This window comes from Anopheles moucheti (assembly GCF_943734755.1).
Source record: "Anopheles moucheti chromosome X unlocalized genomic scaffold, idAnoMoucSN_F20_07 X_unloc_21, whole genome shotgun sequence".
Lineage (NCBI taxonomy): Eukaryota > Metazoa > Arthropoda > Insecta > Diptera > Culicidae > Anopheles > Anopheles moucheti.
The window spans coordinates 12,501-20,000 of record NW_026453528.1 but is presented as its reverse complement, the minus strand read 5'-3'; the positions used below and the strand labels follow the sequence as shown (position 1 = coordinate 20,000).

At 59.8% G+C, this 7,500-nt stretch overlaps 1 non-coding gene across 1 annotated transcript; it reads left to right on the top strand.

Moving 5' to 3' along the window:
• Positions 1-7,116: 7,116 nt before the first annotated feature.
• On the top strand, positions 7,117-7,274 carry LOC128308068 (5.8S ribosomal RNA). The gene has a single exon (XR_008288028.1). It is a non-coding gene; the product is annotated as a 5.8S ribosomal RNA (ribosomal RNA).
• Positions 7,275-7,500: the final 226 nt, after the last annotated feature.

Sequence of the window (7,500 nt, the reverse complement as noted above, 5' to 3'; positions counted from 1 at the left end):
GAGATACGGCCGGAAAAGTGTTTTTCGTCAGTGGACAATTTTCGGCCTGATACCGGCGTGTGGGGTGTCAATCGACGCGGATTGACGAGGGGAGTCGGGATAACACCCTCCCATCACGATACTACCCACCCCCACCCACCTAGAGCGGAAAAACCACCTACCGAAGTGGTTTTTGGCGATTTTTCCGGCCAAGGAGTCGGGCTAGAGCTTCCGGGTGTTCGGACAAAAGTTTCGGCGGGAAAAACTACATCTAATTCCATCGCCGGAAAAGTGATTTTCGCAACATCCAGAGAGATACGGGCGGAAAAGCGTTTTTCCGAAGAAGAAAATTTTCGCCCTGATACCGTCGTGCGGGGTATCAAAAGACGAGTTTTCAAGAGGGGAGTCGGGAAAATACCCCCCCACCACCATACCACCCACCCCCACCCCCCTAGAGCGGAAAAACCACCCAGGAAGCGGTTTTTCGCGATTTTTCCGAGGAAAACTTCATCGCCACCCCGGCAAGTGGGGTATCAGAAGAAGCGGCTCGGCGGGACGAGTCCATCGCGCACCCCCCCGTTCTTCTACCATCTTCCCTCACCTCGCCCGGGCGGAAAAACCTCGCCGTCGATCCTCGTGGCAGTCCGCTGCTGGCGTCCCTCCTCGAGGGGGAGTAAAACCAGTTTAAAGCGCGGACTCTTCCTTCCTTCTGGCGATGATGTCCGCCAGTAGGAACCTTCGTTAAAGGAGCCACGATGGAGAGGCTCATCGAGCGTCTGGAGGACGAGCTATCCCTCCTCCGTGTTCAGCTGACGGAGCAAGCTGAGCAATACCGGAAAGACCTCGCGGCGATGCAGGAGTGCCATCGCCAGGAGGTGCTCCATCTGCGAGAGGAGAACCGTAAGGAGCGGGAGATGGTCTCTGGGCTCCTTACGCAACTGGTTGTTGCGCAGTCGCAGCAGCAACAGCAGCAGCAGCAGCAGCAGCAGCTGGCACAACAGCGAGAGGGTGCGGTGACGGCTACGGTGGTGCCGTCTCCGGACCAGGAAGGCGGCTCCTGGGCCGAGGTGGTGCGCCGTAAGTCGGCACGCCAGCAGCCGGCTCAGCAGCATCAGCAGCAGTGGCCGCAGCTCCCGCAACGGCAGCAGCCGCAGCGGCAACAGCAGCAACGTCCGCAGCAACATCAGAGCGGACAGCGTTCGGCTGGGCAGCCCCAGCAACAACAACAACAGTGGCATTTGCAGGGCCAGTTGCTGCGAAAGCAGAGTAAGCAGCAGCCACGCACGATGCCAGCTGCAGTGAAGAAGTCGCGGAAGCGGCCCGACACCATCGAGGTGATGCCAGCGGAGGGCGTCAGCTACCTCGACATGTATAGGGCGATTCGTACGAGCTCGCATCTCGACGGCATGCAGGAGAAGATCGGCGTCGGCAAGCGAACGCCGAAAGACACCTTGCGGCTGCCGCTGAGCCGTGATGCCGACAGCGCCGAGCTGTGCCAGCGTATCCGGCAAGCCATCGGAGACAAGGGTGCGGCGACCGTGCGTACGGAGATGTCGATGGTGCTCATAACAAACATCGACTCCTTGGCGAGCGAGGACCAGCTGCGTCGGGCGGTGTTGACGGCTCTCGGCAAGGAGCATTCCGAGGCCACCTTCGATATGTGGGCGCGACGGGATGGCACGAACCGTGCTCGCGTTCGTCTGCCCCGGTCGGATGCGGAGCATCTGGCTGGGAAGCGCCTGCTCCTAGGACACACCTCCTGTTGGGTGTGGGAGGTCCCGAAAGCGTCGCTGGAGGAGAAGCGGTGCTTCCGATGTTTGGAGCGCGGCCACTTCGCCGGGCAGTGCTCGGGAGAGGACCGCAGCAAAGCGTGTATCCGGTGTGGCGCGGAAGGCCACAAGGCAGCGAGCTGCACTGGAGAGGCTCGCTGTTTGAAGTGTGGCGGCCCGCACTCGATTGCCGCAGCTTCGTGCAAAGCTGCAGCCACACGATGATGATAGAAGTGCTCCAGATAAATATCGGTAAGAGCAGGAGCGCTCAGGATCTTGCGCTCCAGCGGATGAGGGAGGAGGGAGCAGACGTGATGCTCATCACGGAGCTCTATGCTGTGCCGGCCAACAATGGGAACTGGGCATCCGACGACGCACTGAAGGCCGCGATCGTCACCAGTGGCCAACGGTTTCCCATACAGCGGGTGAGGAGCGTGCAGCATCCGGGCATCGTAGCTGCCGAGGTGGCGGGCATCGTTGTCATCTGCTGCTATATTCCGCCATCGATCGGCCTCCCGGAGTTCGAGCAGCAGATGGACCGGCTGGAGGTACTTGCGCGAGGCCACCCTTGCGTGCTGATAGCTGGTGACTTCAACGCGTGGCATGGGGCCTGGGGGAGCGAGCGGGCCAACCTTAAGGGTGAGGCGCTCCTTCAGACGGTTACCAGCCTAGGATTGGAGATCCTCAACCGCGGCACGGAGCCGACATTCCTGGGGAACGGTGTGGCTCGGCCCAGCAGAGTGGACGTCGCCTTCGCGAGTCCAACGCTCTGCCGATCGGATGGAGCAGCGGAGGACATCAGCTCCTGGCGGACGCTAGACCGCTACTCCTATAGCGACCACCGCTATATTCGGTTTGCGGTCGGGCAACAGCATCGTACAGGTCAGCGGCCCGGACGGGGCATTCATCAGCAGGAAGGTGTCGAAGTACGGGAGGCGGGTACTCGCTGGCGAACCCGCCAGTTTTGCCCCCGTACTTTCGAGCTGGCACTTGAGGCGACCCGTTTTGCCGATCGGGTGACCGATGCGGCAAGCCTGGGGATGGTGCTTACGGAGGCCTGCGACGCTACCATGGCGAGGATTGGGCAGTCGCAGCAGCAGAGGAGGAACTGCAACACATATTGGTGGACTCCGGATATCGAGGAGCTGATTGAGCGCTGCCGGTTGGCTCGGGAGCGACAGTTATTGGCCCTCGACGAGACGTCCGCCGAACTGGCTTCAGAGGAACATCAGGAGGCGCGTGCTGCCTTAAGGGTGGCAATTAAGGCCAGCAAGCAGCGCCAGTTCGATGAGTGGCTGCAGGCCCTGGCTGCAGATGAGACGGGACAGTGGTTCCGGCAAGTGCTTCTTCGGTTTCGGGGCAGCTGGACGGCGCGTGAACGCGATCCAGCGGTGTTGCAGCGGATCGTCGAGGAGCTGTTTCCGGAGCATCCCCCGGTCGAGTGGCCGGACGTCACGCCTTCGGAAGGGGACACTCCGGTCCGTCCGATCAGCTGCGCGGAGCTCCAGGCGATAGCGAGCGAGCTGCATCCGCGGAAGGCGCCTGGCCTCGATGGAGTACCGAACGCTGCGGTAACGGCTGCCATCCGGAAGTATCCGGAGCCATTCGCTGGTGTCTACCAGCGCTGCTTGGACACCGGCGAAATACCACGCGAATGGAAAAGGCAGAAGCTGGTGCTGTTGCCTAAGCCGGGTAAGCCGCCGGGCGAAGCCTCGTCCTGCCGCCCGATCTGCTTGATCGACAACCCGGCGAAGGTCTTCGAGAGGACTACGCTGGACAGACTCAACGAGCACCTGGAGGATCCGGAGGCACCTCGGCTGGCCGAGAACCAGTTCGGTTTCCGGAAGCAGCGGAGCACCCTGCAGGCGATCCAGCTGGTGGTGGAAGCAGGCGAGCGCGCGATGTCCTACGGACGGACTAACAACCGGGATAAGCGCTGTCTGCTGGTTGTGGCGTTGGACGTCAGAAACGCCTTTAACACCGCCAGCTGGCAGGCGATAGCGATGGCCCTGCGTGAGAAGGAGGTTCCAGCGCAGCTGCAACTCCTGCTCCGCGACTATTTCACCGACAGGGAGCTGGTGTACGACACCCACGACGGCCCGGTGTCACGTCGGGTGACGGCAGGCGTTCCACAGGGGTCAATCCTTGGCCCGACTCTGTGGAACGTTATGTACGACGGCGTTCTGCGGATCCAGCTCCCTGAAGGGGCCACCATCGTCGGCTTTGCCGATGACATCGCCATCCTGGCCGAGGGCTGCACACCCGAGGAGTCGGCGACGGTCGCGGAGGCTGCGATCGACGCGGTGATGGGGTGGCTCGAGGCACGTCACCTTAGTCTCGCCCCCCACAAAACCGAGGTGGTTCTGATATCGAGTCTGCGTCGAGGACGTTTGGAAATTCCTGTGCGCGTCGGCGAAGTGGTCTGCACGTCAAAGCAATCGATACGCTACCTGGGGGTACAACTCCACGAGAAACTCTCGTGGAAACCGCACGTGGAAGCGGCCGCGGACAAGGCCCTCCGTGCGGTGGCGGCGGTTACCTCGGTGATGAGGAACCACAGCGGCCCCCAGGTGGCCAAGCGGCGGTTGCTGGCAGGAGTCGCTGAGTCGGTGATCCGGTACGCCTCGCCCATCTGGGCTAAGGCGACAGACATGCAGTGGTGCCGAAGACGACTGGCCCAGGTCCAGAAGCCACTGGCACGTGGGGTATCGAGTTCGTTCCGCTCGGTATCCTACGAGGTGTCAGTGGTGATGGCTGGTTTGGTGCCGTACTGGCTGGTCGTCAACGAGGACGCAAGGTGCCATAGCAGGCTGCTGGTCGAGCCTGGCGCCAGCAGGAAGGAGGTACGAGCGGCGGAGCGAGCAGCCACGATGCTGCAATGGCAGGACGCCTGGGACCGTGCGGCGGCAACACCATCGGCCAGCCGCTACTTGACGTGGGCGCACGGGATGATTCCCGACCTGCACCGGTGGACGGGACGAAAGCACGGGAAGGTGGACTTCCACCTTTCGCAGGTGCTCTCCGGACACGGATTCTTCCGAGAGTACTTGCACGTCTGCGGCTTCGCGTCGTCTCCGGAGTGTCCACGGTGCGTGGGGTCGGTCGAGTCGGTGGCCCACGTCTTGTTCGAGTGTCCCGTGTTTGAGGAAATCCGTCACGAGCTGTTGGGCTGGGGGACACCCGAGTCGGTCCAGCTTAACAACATCGCAGAGAAGCTGCTGGAGAGTGCGGAGTGGTGGGACCGCATTCAGAAAGCAGCAAAGACCATCACCACAGTGCTTCAACAGCTGTGGCGCGATGAGGAAGCGCTCACCAATGGTCGAACGGAAGCGGCTTTCGCCGAGGACGAGGAAGTGGTCCTCGAAAGTGTGGCCGCACTCTTCGGTGAGGAGATGGACGACGTCATCATCGAAGACATCACGCGGCGCGTGAACGAGGCGCGAGCAGCGCGTCAGCGATCTGCCCGCAACCGACGGCTTCGCGGCAGAGCGGAGGATCGGGCGCGAGTGCGACTGGCTGCGGACGTCGCAGCAGCACTGGCCGCCCGAGATGACGAGGTACTGCGGACGGCAGTTGAGGCGGAGCGAGCGGGCCTAGCTCCTCCACCTATACCGAGGCGCAGCAGAGGGGGACCACCTTCCTCGGAGACGTTGAGAGTGCGCCACGAGCGGCGTCTATTCATGCAGCGCGCATGGCGAGCTCGGGTCCAGGCTGAGGGACCCTCGACGACGCGCCGCCGTCGGACCGCGCCTACGGAGGCGGATCGGATACGGTCGCGACGCAACAGACGGGAAAACGAAAGGCGCCGTCGTGCTTCGAATGCGGGCCGACGATTGACACCCGCGGAGGAGGCTGCCGCCAGCGAGGCGGAATGGTCAGATCGATAGATGTCGGGTTGACTTCTTGAGATCTCCGAGAGGGGAAAGAATGAGTGAGTCACGCGGACTAAGCAAGCGTACGCCTTTAATATGCGGTTAAGATACGATTCAATTTAATAAAGAAATAGGGAAGAGACATCCGAAAGGGTTCGTAATGACGCATGACAAATCCCTGGCGGGCGACGTCGTGCGTCAAGAGCGTGGGTTTATGCTATTGTTTGTTAGAACATAATGTTTATGAACAATAAAACCTGCATTTGTTAAAAAAAAAAAAAAAACGAAGTGGAGCTTGCGGCTTAATTTGACTCAACACGGGAAAATTTACCAGGTCCGAACTTATCGAGGTAAGACAGATTGAGAGCTCTTTCTCAAATTTAAGGGTAGTGGTGCATGGCCGTTCTTAGTTCGTGGAATGATTTGTCTGGTTAATTCCGATAACGAACGCGACTCAAACAAGCTAACTAGAACGCTGTCAGCAGTGCACCTCCGGGCGCACCTGACGTCAAGGCCGGCGGCCCCTTCACGGGCGGTCGTCGGCCACGTTTGCCCTGCTTAGCGGGACAACTTGTGTTTAGCAAGGTGAGAATGAGCGATAACAGGTCCGTGATGCCCTTAGATGTTCTGGGCTGCACGCGTGCTACAATGTGAGCAGCAGCGTGTTCTCGCCAATTGGCGCCCCCATTCCGAGAGGAACGGGAAATCACCCAAATGCTCATTTAGTTGGGATTGGGGACTGCAACGGTCCCCATGAACCTGGAATTTCTAGTAAGTGCTAGTCATTAGCTAGCGCTGATTACGTCCCTGCCCTTTGTACACACCGCCCGTCGCTACTACCGATGGATTATTTAGTGAGGTCTCTGGAGGCACACCTCCCGCGGTTCCTTCGTGAGCTGCAGCTGGCATGGCCGAAGTTGACCGAACTTGATGATTTAGAGGAAGTAAAAGTCGTAACAAGGTTTCCGTAGGTGAACCTGCGGAAGGATCATTACCGATCAATACATATATGTTGTTGTGTGAGTTGGTTAGAGAGATAGAGAAACACGGTATCAGCAGAACAAACTGCTATGTTACCTTTTGGGGGCCGCGCACGCCAATTAGACCCGCGAGAGAGGTGTGTCTATACTACGATATTGAGCGTGCGCGACCGTAGGCCAGTGGCCTTCGTACCTGTGCGCACACTCCCAATGGCAGCCATCGAACGCGTAAAGTGTGTGACACATGGGCGAAGGTAAAGACCCACTAGAACATATTTAAACACTGGCCTCGAGCGAGAGAGAACCTAATCAAGAGAACGAAAGTTGTGCAAGATCGCGCCGATGCCGCCCACATCGCGCGTCGATCAATGGGAAGGAAGACCAATGGTCATCCTTGTCCACCCTGGACGGCTTCGAAGGAACCGAGAGGTGCACGGTTACGCTGTCCGGGGACTTAAGTTGTGAGAGATGCACCTAGCGCATAACGAAAACATAGGAGACAGTTGAACATACCAAAACCCTAGGCAGGGGATCACTCGGCTCATGGATCGATGAAGACCGCAGCTAAATGCGCGTCAGAATGTGAACTGCAGGACACATGAACACCGACACGTTGAACGCATATGGCGCATCGGACGTTTAAACCCGACCGATGCACACATTCTTGAGTGCCTACCAATTCTTGTTACACACTATTCCATAACTACAGGACGCCCGCGTACCAGCGGCACGCCTGGGCGAGCAGCACGCCCGGGAGTGTGTCGCAGGCTTGAACACACGCGTTTGGCGCACTGTGCATCATGGCGTGCTCGGACCCCTTCCGCGGGGGACCTTGGGCGCTGAAATGGTAAGGCGGTACAGTTGGCCCAGTGGGTGCGTGTCGTGTCGCACGGTTCGAAC